The 13,385-nt window shown below is 47.7% G+C and overlaps 1 long non-coding RNA gene across 1 annotated transcript; it reads right to left on the bottom strand.

Moving 5' to 3' along the window:
- Positions 1–1,344: 1,344 nt before the first annotated feature.
- Positions 1,345–6,418, bottom strand: LOC131510238 (uncharacterized). The gene is made up of 2 exons (XR_009260953.1): positions 6,215–6,418; positions 1,345–3,605 (listed from the first exon to the last, which is right to left on the bottom strand). It is a non-coding gene; the product is annotated as an uncharacterized LOC131510238 (long non-coding RNA).
- Positions 6,419–13,385: the final 6,967 nt, after the last annotated feature.

Consider the following 13,385-nt stretch of genomic DNA (forward strand, 5'->3'; position numbering starts at 1 on the left):
CTGAAATCAAGTGTTGGCCGCTTAACCAAGTGAGCCACCCAGGGCCCCCTGAACCCTTCCAAGTCCATCTAATGGACTCCAGAGTTAGCACCGCAGGCCAGAGAGGAAAGGGGAGGGGGGGCACTACTGACAAAATGATGCAGGTCAACTAGTCACCCACGTGGAAACAATTAAATTGGAGTCTGTTAAGGGGTGAATTGTATCCCCCATGAAGATATGTTGAAATCCTAACCCCCGGATATCTGTGACTGACTGTAGTTAGAAATCAGGTCTTTGCAGACATAATCAAATTAAGATGACATCATATTGGATTAAGGTGGGCCCTAATCCAGCAACTGGTGTCCTTAACATACTTTGTCCTTAACATACCTACATACTTTGGTTGTGGCAAACCCCTCAATCACGTTAGCCAATTCCTTAAAATCAGTCCGTCTATCTACATGTCTATTAACTATCTATCTGTCTTCTTTTGGTTTTGTTTTCTCTGGAAAACCCTGGAGTCTACCTCACATCATGTTTCCAGTTATGCATGAAATCAGGAGAATGGTCATCTTTGGGAGTGGGGGAAGAGAAGTGATTGGAAGTAGGGGGCACACGAGGAGCTCGTGGGATTCTGTGAATGTTCTGTCTCTTGAATGATCAGGGTGCTGGTTACAGGAATTTGTTTCCTTACTTCTGTAAGAGGTAAATAAACCAGGCTGTACACTTCTCTACTGAGCATTTTTTGTATTCGTGTTACAGTTGAAAAGTTAACATAAATTAATTCCAGGTAGAGGCACCCAGGTGGCCCAGTTGGTTAAACTTGATTTAAGCTCAGGTCATGATCTCACTGTTTGGTTTGTGAGATTGAGCCCTGAGTTGGGCTCTGCGCTGACAGTAAGGAGCCTGCTAGGGGTTCTCTCTCTCCCTCTTTCTCTGCCCCTCTCCTGCTCGCACATGCATGCACTCTCTCTGTGTCACTCTTTCTCTCTCAAAAATAAATAAACTTTAGGGAAAAAGAGTAGTTAATTTTAGGGATATTAAGGACTGAAATGAGAAAGGCAAATACCTCTAACTTTTAAAAGTAGATATAGGAGAATATCTTTATAAGTCAAACAGGGAAAGATTTCTTAAGGTATAGAAAATACCAGCCATGAAGGAAGGTCAATAAATTCAACTTCATCTGAGTTAAGAAATTCTGTTGAGCAAGACATCATAAAACACAGGAGCCAGCTTAAGAGGCTTCATCCACCAAATCTGGGACAATTTGAGAATCAAAATATAAGGATACTAAAGGATTATACCCCATCAAATAAAAGAATACATGAACTTATACAGGTATAAGTAAATAACAGGACAAACAGCCGAAAGCCAACTGCTAGATTTATTAGGAAGGAAGAAATTAGAAAACCACTCTTCAGCAACCATCATATTAATAATTCAGGCAAAATCATCAATGGACATAAAACTAGTGAACTTAAGAAATAAAGGAACACAGCAATTATATAGTCCCATAGTATCTCCCCACGATATACTTATTAATTACAAAGGGAAAAATAGTAACTTTCAAATGAAGAAACTTGATAGACTCCACTTTAACTAAGTGATGGAATTTAGTATCACCAGCAATGGGGTAAATCGACGTCATGTGCTTTTAGGTATGAGGCATTGAGGACAAAGCCTCAAAAATGCATTGCTTTAATCTTGAATCAAAGTTAGACAAACCTACATTAAGGGTTTGATGACATGACTGGTTTATAATCTTCAAAAATGTCAGTGTTATGAAACACAAAGAAATGCTGTTTCAAACTGAAGGACACTAGAGAGACATAACAATGGAATGAAACACATGATATGGGATTTTCTTGTGCACCAAAGGACATCACTAGGAAAACTGCTGAAATCGGAATAGGGTCTGTAGATTAGATAATGGTAGTGTACTAGTGTTAATTTCTTAAATTTGAGACTTGTTCAATGTTATATTTACGTATAAGGGAATGCTCTTATTTTTAGAAAATATACACCGAAGTATTTAGGTGGGAAAAGGCATCATTCTGCCCCTGTCCCTTACTCTCAAGTGTCTGGGAGGAAGGGGCAGGGAGAGAAGAGAAAAAAGTGTGTGTGTGTGTGTATGTATTATATATATAATATTATAGAAAGAGAGGAAGAGGATGCAAATATGATAAAATATTAACATTTGGGGAATCTGGGTAAAGAGTATGAAGAAATTCTTTACACTACTTCTGCAACTTTTCTATGTAAGTCTGAAATTATGTAAATATATAAAATTAAAAACAGGACACCATAAAGAAAATGGAAGGACAATACAAAACTGGGAGAAGGTATCTGTCAGACATAACCAACAAAGGATTACCATCTAGAATATGTAAAAAACTCGGAGTGTCTGGCTGGCTCAGTCAGTAGAGCACATGTGACTCTTGATCTCGGGGTTGTGAGTTCGATCCTCACGTTGAGCATGGAGCCTACTTAAAAAAAAAAAATAATAATAATAATAGAATACGTAAAGAACTCTCACCAGTTCCCAAGAAAGACAAACAGCCTGATAGGAAAATAGGCACACGACTTGGAAGGGAACTTACAAGAACAGCCCGACACAAATGGAAAGATGTCTAGCCTCATCAGTACCCAGGGAAATGCAAACCCGAACCCTGATGAAAGTCCATTTTATACTAAGCAGATGGATGAGTAAACATCAGTCAAAAATAAGCAGTAGCACAGCTAAACATGGCAGAACTCTGAGACATCCTGGCCTTTGCAGTGACAGCCTGGCCTTTGCAGTGACAGCCTGCAGTGACACCCCCTGGGCGGGGAGAGGGGTGCCAAACCTGGTGGGCCAGGGCTGGGGTCGACACATGGGATTCTCAGATGCCAAGGTCTTCCTAGCCGAGGTCTCAGTGTCTGTGGGTAGTAGAGCCAAATTGCTGGTTCTGGAACAAGTGTGTGTCCCCATGGGCCCAATACGGCCGCAGCTGCTTTCTCCACCCCATTTGACACGTGCAGGCCACTGGGCGAGGGCTCTGTTCCTGGCATCTGTGCCCCCTCTCTTGGCCACCCCATTAGAGCGAGGGGGAAGCTAAGGCCCGAGAAGGGGAGGGGCTTGGCCAAGGGTTCACTGGGCTTTTCTCATAATTCTTTGGCCCGTGTGAAAATTTCTTGCTCCAAACATCTTCTCGAGGAGGTGAAGAAGCTGTGGGGACATTCAGAAGGAATTGCAGGTCTCAGCTGCCTGTGGTGCTGGCTGAAGAAAAAACTGGCATAGACCACTCACGTGAATAGGATCTCGCCTCCCGAAGGTGGATGACTTTTCTGGGGAGTGTCCACTTCCTGCTCGTTCCACCCTCCAGAGTCCCCCAGAACCTCACCCACCCCCCGGCTCAACCTCAGGCCCCCGGGCCGAGTCACCTGCTCTGTGGGTCTCGGAGAAACCTCCGGCTGGGCAGACGCCTGGAATCCTGTCTTCACCCTGTGCAGCTCGGCTCCCAGCAGACTGGACCACCCCGCAGCCCTCATGCTGAAGAACGCAGTAGGTGGGATCCCAGCACCTCCACTTACCAGCTCTGTGCCTGGGTCCAGTTCTTAACTTCCCAGTGCCCGAGTTTCCTCATCTGCAAAATCGGGTCCTGGTCAGAGCCCAGTCTCAGCTGCATCTCTAGGCCATCACTGCCCCCCCAAACCACCACTGCCCTAAAAGCCACCTCAGGTGACCGAGGTCACCCAGGGTCCTCTAGGTAAGTGGAGCTGGAATTGGTACAGAGCCACTCACATGGCTTCCAGAACTAGGGAGCCCACCCCCAAAATATCTTTCTGAGGTGGCAACTTTCAGTGACTGTCCCTATTTGGACTGGCTGCTCAATGGGGTCTCTGGTTTCTCCAGCAATCAAGACTCCCAGGTGTCTCTTACTGGACGATATCCTGGCCAGCGTGCAGTTTCCTCCATCTTTGCCTGCAGGGCAAATATGCGTATTTGTGTAGGTGAAGGCTTGCTATTAGGATGATGCCAGGGACCCCTCAACAGGCCTCTCCCATGAGTCAGCCTTGCCTGACACATTGTCCTGGCTACCCTGATGTGCACTGCCTGAGCATGCACCGGCTGCACGTTATTAGCAGGCCTCCGTCTGCAGGGGGCACTCTAGGTCCATGGATCTGTGGCTGGACTCCAAACACCAGAATGACCTCAGGCTGTAGAGTCCACACTTCAGAAATCTTTCTGAGGCTATATTTTAAACTTGGTGTCTCTTATCGGATAGGATAAAACTTAAAACTAGGCAGATGCCAGTCACTCCAATTAGCCTGTTCCTGTGACCAGGCCTCTTCCCCACAGCTGATCTGTTCCAGGTTCCTGGTTTCCCTGGCCTTTGCAGTCCCCTTGTGCACAGCCTGCACTGTCAGCTGGCCTTTGGCTGCTGGGTCCTTTCAGGCCACTGGGACTCTGGCCAGCCTCCAACTCCTGGACAGCTTCCAGAATAGAGGGAGCCCACCCCCCAAAAAATCTTTCAGAGGCTCCATTTAAAAAATAAGTTTATTTCTTTATTTTTGAGAGAGAGACTCAGAGAGTTGAACTCACAAACCTCGAGATCGTGACCTGAGCTAAAACCAAGAGTCAGAGGCTTAACCACTGAACCACCCAGATGCCCCATCGGAGGCTCCATTTTAAACTGGGGACTGTCAGTCCCCATTTGGACTGGTTGCCTGATCTGTAGCATAGGAAAGGAGAGGCCCCTTTCAGGAAGGCAGCAGCCCTACATGTTTCACCAGCAGGCCCTTGGGCAAAATGGCCAGGGTAGCACCTAAAAGGGATCGCAAGTGGCAGTGGATCAGAGAAAGGACAATGGCGGGGGCCTGGAGGACTCTACGGCTAGAGGTAGGCTTGGCAGCAGTGGTACCAACCGAGCTATGAGGAGACTGTCACCCAGGCTTTCTGGTTCTTCAGCGGGGGCAATGAGGTCAGCCCCTCTTCAGCCTTCTGGAAGCCATCCTGCCGCCTAGTTCGGTAAGTGTCTGAGGGCCCAGGCTGGGGAAGCAGGTACCATCTGCCTTAGAACAGGAAAGAATGCCTGTCACAGGCACAGAGTGTTTGGTTAACATTAGCTATTGCTGTTATTATGATAATGTTTCTTCCATGGTAACGTAAGACAGAGATTGTAATCTCAAGGCCTGACAGCTGACTAGCTGGTAAATTTGGGGGTTTGCCCAAGGGTGAAATGTGGGTCTAGGGATTCAGCCTATACTCAGGCCCTGGGCATAAAGGAATATGCAGAGCTGTTTTTCAAAGGACAGAGGAGAATTGAACTGGTCTCTCTAGAGCCTCACGAGGGGGTGGGGGTGGGGACTTCCGGTGTCCGGTGCCAGCCCTATTGCCCTTCTCCCGGCAGCTGAATATGCAAGGCAGGTATTCTTACCTCACAGAAGTGGAAATTGAGGGGCAAAGCCAGGAAGTGACCCCTCAAGGTCGTATGCAGCTATGCAGTGGCATCCTGTAGCTAGTTCCTGAAAGCCCCCCACACACTAGGTCTCCGTGGAGGCCACTTAGGAGGCCCCTTTAAGAGGTTTTGGTGGGAAGTGTAGACACCTTGGCTGAGCCCCTTCCGACGACGTGTAACTGTGCTTTTGTTCTGTCATCTGAAAAGGGAAATCTGATCACCAGTTTCCTCCTGCTTCTTTGGAATCCCAACACCACCACCCACTTCAACTTCAGGAGAAAAGAGAAGGTGTGCCTTCAGGGAGGGTGGGGTGATTTCCCAGCCCCAGGGAGTGGAAGAGAGTCCTGTCCACTCTCCCACCTCAAGGGCGCTCGCTGTGTGTCTGCCTCCACCCACCTCAACCTGGCTATGTGAGGTTAGACTTTTTAAAAGCCTGTTTTTCCCTTATTGCTTTTTCTTCTTATAAATGATTATCAATCCTTATTAGAGAAGCAACGCATGCTTTAAAAAATTACTAACTATAAAAAAGAGAACAAATCAGGACCAAAATCCGCCCAGAGATCATCGTTTTTATAGAATTAGGAAAATGACGTTTTATTATAGGGAATGAACAAAATGTGGAGACGCAGAATAAAATTTTAAATCTCCTGCAACCCCACTACCCAGGGACCGACATTAACCGTTAGTGTATCGTCCTCTGTATCTTTTCTATTGTACACACTTCTATTTTCCACAAATATGGCCTCCTCCGGGCATGCTAATTTATGGAGGCCTTTTCCCATTTAATCACTTACTGAACGTCCTTTATTTAGTGCACGCCTCCACTGTGGGCCCGGCTCGGGGTCATCCTCTGTCTGCATCCCTGGTTCGAGGAGGGTTCGAGTAGGGTTCGAGTAGGGCCGCGGAGGGTCGTGCAGCAGGCGGGCTCCCACGGGGATCCCGTCCCTGTGCTCGCTCCCGCAGCAGGAACCAACCAGCCTCCTCGCCCTCCTGCTGCCCGCGCCTCCGCGGAGGGAGCAGAGATGGGCCCCGCCTCCTCCACGCCTCTCCACCCGTCCCGCCCCCTTCTACCCCCCTCCCCGCCTCCTCCCCCAGTCGCTCCCACTCCCCATCTCCCCTGCCCCCTCCCCCAGTCCTTCCCACCGCCCCCCCCATCTCCCCTCCAACTTCCCTACCTCCCTCCATTCCCCCCCTACTCTTTCCACGCCTCCACCCACCCCTCTTCCTCCTCCAGCCTCCCCGTGATTAGTTCCCATCGCTGGTGGCTTTCTGCCAGGTCACTGTCAGACCACTGAGGGACCACCACTGAGGCCATTGACTTCAGCACAGTGGGGCCTCAGTTTCCTCATCTGGGAAATGAAAAGACTCATCAAAGTCTTCTCAAGGCAAGTTGTCTTGAGAAGGTGAGGGGAGGAGATGACTGCCCAAGGCTTGGGAGGTGGTGAGGTGGGGAGACACTGGTGGTCCTGGCTTCCCGGTTCTCAGCACAATGCCTGTGCTCTGGTCCTGAGCTCTGGACCCAAGACTCCTTGGAAACTGACCCTCCTTCGCATCCCACGTTTGGGAAAATGGGAACCAGAGGTGGGGCCTTCTGGCCACTGAGTGGAACAGCCAGAGGAGAAACAAGTCTCACAGCCCAGGCCTGGCCAGGCCCTTTGGGTTCCAAGGGGAAGGGCTGACTGGGGACCTCCTCCAGTCCTGTCACCTAGCTTGCTGCTAGTGCCTCAGTTTCTTCACCCCTGCCTTGGGAGAGATGGGTCACGGGCAGGGCAGGAAAGGGGGTCAGTGAGGATGATGGGACTGACTATCCAGCATCACCTCTCCAGCTCCCTGTACCTGCCTCCCCAGGCATTCTGCTGGGTCCTCTGGGGCAGCCACTCCAGGAGCTGAGAACTCCAAGCTGCCACCTGTGCTACACGTACCAGGAAGCCAAGTATGACACCGTGGCCAACATCCTGCAGAATTTCTAGGGCTGGAGAAGGGAAGAGGGGCCCTGCAACCCACCTTGACCTCTTCTCACCCATCCACTTTCCACTGCTGCCCTAAGCATGCCCCTTTCCTGTATTTCCCCATATCCCTCTGCCTTTGCACACCTACTTCTCTCTGCCTGGAATTCCTGCACCACCCCGTCTATAAATCCTACTTACCCTTTAAGACACAGCTCCAAAGTCACCTCCTCCAGGAAGCCTCTCTGCTCTTCCCCAGGCAGAAGTGTTCTTTCCTCATTCATGATCCTCAAACCAGCTGGCGTTACCTGTGTCGCCAGCCAGATAACACTGTGTCTACTCACAGCTAGGCCCTCTGGAGCCAGCTGCAGGTGGCTGTGGAATGAGTTTCTAACAAGGCGCCCCTGGAATGCCAGGAGGGCAATTCTTTTCACGCAGGACCCTGAGCGCCCCTGCACCCTGCCCAGTCACTGTGACAACTAAATGTCCCTTCACATATCCAGGTTCCTCCAATGGGGTCAGTCCACACTCTGGTGAGAACCACAGGAGAGAGGCTCAATCAAATGTTTCTGAAATAAATGATTGAATGAGTGAATGAATGAAGAGTTAGAGACGAGCTGGACTTGAGGGGAGGAGACCAGTGAGGCAGCCCTGGGTGCAATTCCACTGTGCATCATGGGAACCCAGACTCCTTGAGGTCAGGTCAGGGACGGAGGAGAGAAACGGCCTGAGGGCAGAAGGAGGCTGTCTGAGGGCTGGCCTGGAGATTCAGGAAAGCAGAGTGATCTGCCCCAGCTTCTTCAACTGCCATTGGTTCCTTCATGCTACCTTTATACCCCTCCTTTCTCTCTCCCTGAACCCCAGACTTGTGTAGCAGACTGCCTCCTTCCCATGGATGTCCACAGGGTACGACACACTCAGTATCTTCCTTCCAAACCTGCCTTTCCTCCAGCCCATCCCAATCCAACCAATGGCAACTTCATTCATCCAGAAACCTGAGTGTCATCCCTGGCTCCTCACTGTCTCTCACGACTTGCTCCTTGTCTACCAGCAACCCCCTGGCTTTGGTCACTGGGGCATCCCTCCCTAAGAGCAGTGTCTGGCCTGGCACACCATGACGAAGGCTCAGTAAATGCTTGGTCACTGGACATACGCTCGTTCCTTCTTTCACTAGCCTGCTTCTTCGAGTCATTGCTACAGAAATAGCCAGGAGAAACTCTCTAATCTGAGGGGCTATGGTGCACAGCTCCTTGGAGAAATGGACTTTTTAGGAATAGTCCCAGGGAGGCCAAAGACTCCTCTCTGTGAATGAGAATACTAGCCATTAGCATTATGAATGCCACTTCCCATACAGTCTTCTCAGGACTCCCTTGCAAGCTGCAAGTACCATCTACAGCTCTTGGGGAGGAAACAACGTGTCCAGGAAATTGGTTGACTGAACAGCAGCCCACACTCCAACCCCCTTGCCACCTAAGTCCTGGATAGCACCCACTGGTGGGTGAGAGGAGGAGAGGGAGTGAGCAGGGGGTGAGCCTTGGGTGGGGTTGGGAAATAGGTAGGTTTGGGCTGAGCAGGATAAATAAGCCCCTCAGACCCTCTCCCCATAGTGGGGAGACGATGTTCAGCTGGAGGCTACTTCAAACACTTGCAGCCCCCACAGAATGCACGAGCACCTCATTCACACCCGCATGCCAGTTCCCTGCCTGGCCCCCTGCTCCTGAAAGGGCATACTCCCAGTCCTCCCAGCCCCTTGGGCCCTGGACACTGGGCTGAGGAACTTCTCCCAGGAGGCTCCAGGCCCATCTGTGATGGTCAACAGCATATCACACAAGGCCTGGGGAAACTGGCCCATCATGCTATACCCTGCAGGAGAGGGGGGCCCATAGGACCAGCCACAGGCCCTGCGGGGGCCTGCTATACTGCTACACTCTCACAGCCCCTGAGATAACTCAGAGGCTCCAAACTGCTCAGTTTCTTGGCCTGGCAGCTTCTGAAAGCCTTCAGGGCCACAGAAGCAAGATTAAGAAGGAAGCATTCACTGGATTTGGGGGTGGGAACACAATGGGTGAACAGACCTCTAGGGCAACATTTAAATGGCTGCAGGAATCAAATTTTACTCCATACATGTGCAGATATACACACGCACATGTGAGTTTTATATATATATATATATATATATATATATATATATATATATATATATTTTTTTTTTTTTTTTTATGTTTATTTTTGAGAGAGAGAGAGACTGAGAGACAGAGAGAGCGAGCATGTGCACAAGCAGGGGAGAGGCAGAGAGGGAGAGAGAATCCCAAGCAGGTTCTGCACTGCCCGACATGGGGCTTGAACCTACAAACCACGAGATCATGACCCAAGCTGAAACCAAGAGTCAGACACTTAACTGACTGAGCCACCCAGGTGCTGAGTTTTATTTATTTATTTATTTATTTAACATTTATTTATTTATTTATTTATTTATTTTAATGTTTTCAATTTTTATTTTGATTTTATTATTTTTTTAATTTGAGGGAAGGAGGGGCAGAGGGAGAGAGAGAGAGAGAACCTTTTTTTTTTTTTTTTTAATTTTTTTAACGTTTATTAATCCTTGAGAGATAGAGCATGAGCAGGGGTGGGGCAGGGAGAGAGAAGAAGACACAGAATCCGAAGCAGGCTCCAGGCTCTGAGCTGTTAGCACAAAGCCCTTCGCGGGGCTCGAACTCATCAGCAGTGAGATCATGACCTGAACCGAAGTTTGGCGGTCAACCGACTGAGCCACCCAGGTGCCCCCTGAGTTTTATTTTTTAAACAAAATGACCTCATGGCATATGCTCCATTTTATAACCAGCCTATTCTCATGTAAACATATCAGCAATTCAGTTGCTTCTGATCCAACGTATTTTTTTATCTGCCCAATGCAGATATGATTTAAATCACTTCTGCTGCTGAACACAGAAGCCGTTTCCATGTGTTTTGTTCTGAAATTGTGGTAAACAACGCTGAGATGACAGTAAGTTCCTAGAATGGACGTGGCATCCAGGCGTGTGGCCATATAAGAACTGAATGTATTGCTAAACTACTATCTAAGGTGGGGGTAGAGGTCTTTAGGCAGGTTTATTTATGCTACTGGGAAATAGGGAATTGCCTGAGTGCCCAAGAGGGGAATGGTTAAGTAACTTATGTCATATATCCAGTAGATGGAATATTGTGCAGCTGGTAAAATGAATTTGAAGACACTGTTATACCAAGGAAGATGCTTGCGTTTCGTAAGCCTGATAAAGAGGAGAGAGGGCAAAGTGAGTTCACGTGACATGAAAGGGGAAGAGCCACAGATACCCAGAGACCAGAGTGATGGAATTCGAGAATTTGCAATAAATACAGACACAAATACATACATACATACATAATAAATATTACTTTATGACTGTTTACTACCCTGCCACAGAGAATGAAAAGCTGGAGCAAGTGAACGATTTCCTAGCTAAATATGAATTATCAACCTTGACCCAGACGGGGAAAAAGTGGAAAGGTCAGTTTTCTCAGACAGAGCCTGGAAAGGTGATGAGAATTTCAGGACAATATGGCCCACAGCTGAGATTTACTTAGGCTGTAGAGGGGGGCTGCTCAGTGCGCACAAGGGTCCTCCAAGGACTTGTCCTAAAACACAGCTTCCAGTCCAGTAGGCCTGGGTGAGCCCCGGGAATCTGCTTTTGCCAGTAGCTTTCAGGTGATGCTGGGTCCAATGGACCACACTTGGAGTAGCAAGGCTTTAAAGGACATCATTCTAGGGACGCATGGGTGGCTCAGTCGATTAAGCACCTGACTCTTGATTATCAGCTCAGGTTGTGATCTCAAGGTCATGAGACTGAGCCCTGCATCAGGCTCCACACTGGGCATGGAGACTGCTTGGGATTTTCTCTCTCTCTCTTTCTCTTTCTGCCCCTCCCCTACTCGCTCAGGTGCTCTCTCAAAATAAATAAATATTTTTTTTAAAAAAGGACATCATTCCAAAGTTATTTAAACTTTGTTAATACAGACAGTCCCCGACTTAACGATGGTCTGACTCATGATTTTCCTTGACAATGATGCAAAGCAACACGCATTACTACAAACTGTACTTCAAATTTTGAATTTGGATTTTTTCCTGGGCTGGCGACACGCAGTATGATCCTCTCTCCTGATGCTGGGCGGTGGTAGGAGCCGTGTGATCACAGGGTGAACAATTCATATGCTCACAATCATCCTGCACCCATACTGCCACACTGCTTTTCACTTTCAGTACAGCAATCAATAAATTACATGGATTTTTTAAAAAAAAATTTTAATGTTTATTCTTGAGAGAGGGAAGAGACAGAGTACAAGTGGGAAGGGGCCGAGAGAGAAAGAGAGAGAGAGACAGACAGAGAGGGAGACACAAAATCAGAAGCAGGGTCTAGGCTCCAAGCTGTCAGCACAGAGGCCAACACGGGGCTTGAACTCACAAACTGAGAGATCATGACCTGAGCCAAAGTCAGGTCCTTAACTGACTGAGCCACCAGGTGCCCCAAATTACATGAAATATTTAATACTTTGTTATAAAATACACTTGATATTAGATGATTTTGCCCAACTGCAGGCTACCGTAAGTATCCTGAGCATGTTCAAGCTAGGCCAGGCTAGGCTGAGATTCTCAGTGGGTTAGGCGGTGTATTAAATCATTTTACAGTATTTTCAGTTTATGGGCTAATCAGGACATAACCCCATGGTAAGTCAAGGAAGAGCTGTATTTCTGTAAAATATACACAAAATCACATCTATCTATATATAATAGTTATTTAATTCAAAATCAAGGAAAAAGACAGAAAAGCTCTTCAGTTAATTTTATTAATCTCAGAATACACTTCACACGAAACCTAAAGATGGTATAAAAATCACTTTATGAAGCAATTCTCTATAGACTATTGGCAACTGATAACAATAGTAATGTTGGGAATCGGGCCTCTTGTACTGCCTTCCCTGGGATCTGAAATCCCATGTCCTTTACCCACTCTGTTACACTAGCAGACATGAAGTCAAATCTTTTCTGATCTGAAAAATCCCAGTTTAGGGAGCTTCTAGAGGAAGCTCTAGATTTTTGCAGGTTAAATTCAGCCAAATTAGAGCCCAATCAAAATGGAAAGAGAAGCCTTCTAAGTTAAGCTCCAAGAGGCAGGGAACTTGATTGGTTTGTTTGCTGCTTTATCTCCATAATTAAAAATTCAGTACTTATTAATTAAAAATAAATCCTGGGGTGCCTGGGTGGCTCAGTCAGTTAAGCATCTGACTCTTGGTTTCGGCTCAGGTCACGATCTCATGGTGGTGAGATTGAGCCCTGCGTCAGGCTCCATGCTGGGCATGGACCCTGCTTGGGATTCTCCAGCTTGACCCTCCCCTGCTCTCTCTCTCTCTCTCTCTCTCTCTCTCTTTCTCTCTCTCTCTCTCTCTCTCAAAATAAAATAAAAATGAATTCTGAACCAAAATATTTTCTCAAAATATATAAATTTAATATATTAGAATCCATTAGGATCCTAAAAGGGTTTGTGTGTTTTTGAAGGGAATAATCTTATTTTTATTTATTTATTTTTTTAAAGACTTTAAGATCTCCACACCCAATGTAGGGCTCAGACTCACAACCCTGAGATCAAGAGTTGCATGCTTCACTGGCAGACCCAGCCAGGGGCTCCTAGTCATCTTAAAATTCATTTGTGAGAGGGGCGCCTAGGGGGCTCAGTCGGTTAAGCGTCCAACTCTTGATTTCGGCTCAGGTCATGATCTCACAGTTTGTGGGATGCCAGGCTCTGCACTGACAGTGGGGACCCTGCTTGAGATTGTCTCTCCCTCTCTCTGCCCCTCCCTCACTCATGCTCTGTCAAAAATAAACATTTAGGGGCGCCTGGGTGGCTCAGTCGGTTAAGCGTCCGACTTCGGCTTAGGTCGTGATCTCGCAGTCCGTGAGTTCGAGCCCCGTGTCAGGCTCTGTGCTGACAGCTCAGAGCCTGGAGCCTGT

Source organism: Neofelis nebulosa, chromosome 4 (genome assembly GCF_028018385.1).
Source record: "Neofelis nebulosa isolate mNeoNeb1 chromosome 4, mNeoNeb1.pri, whole genome shotgun sequence".
Lineage (NCBI taxonomy): Eukaryota > Metazoa > Chordata > Mammalia > Carnivora > Felidae > Neofelis > Neofelis nebulosa.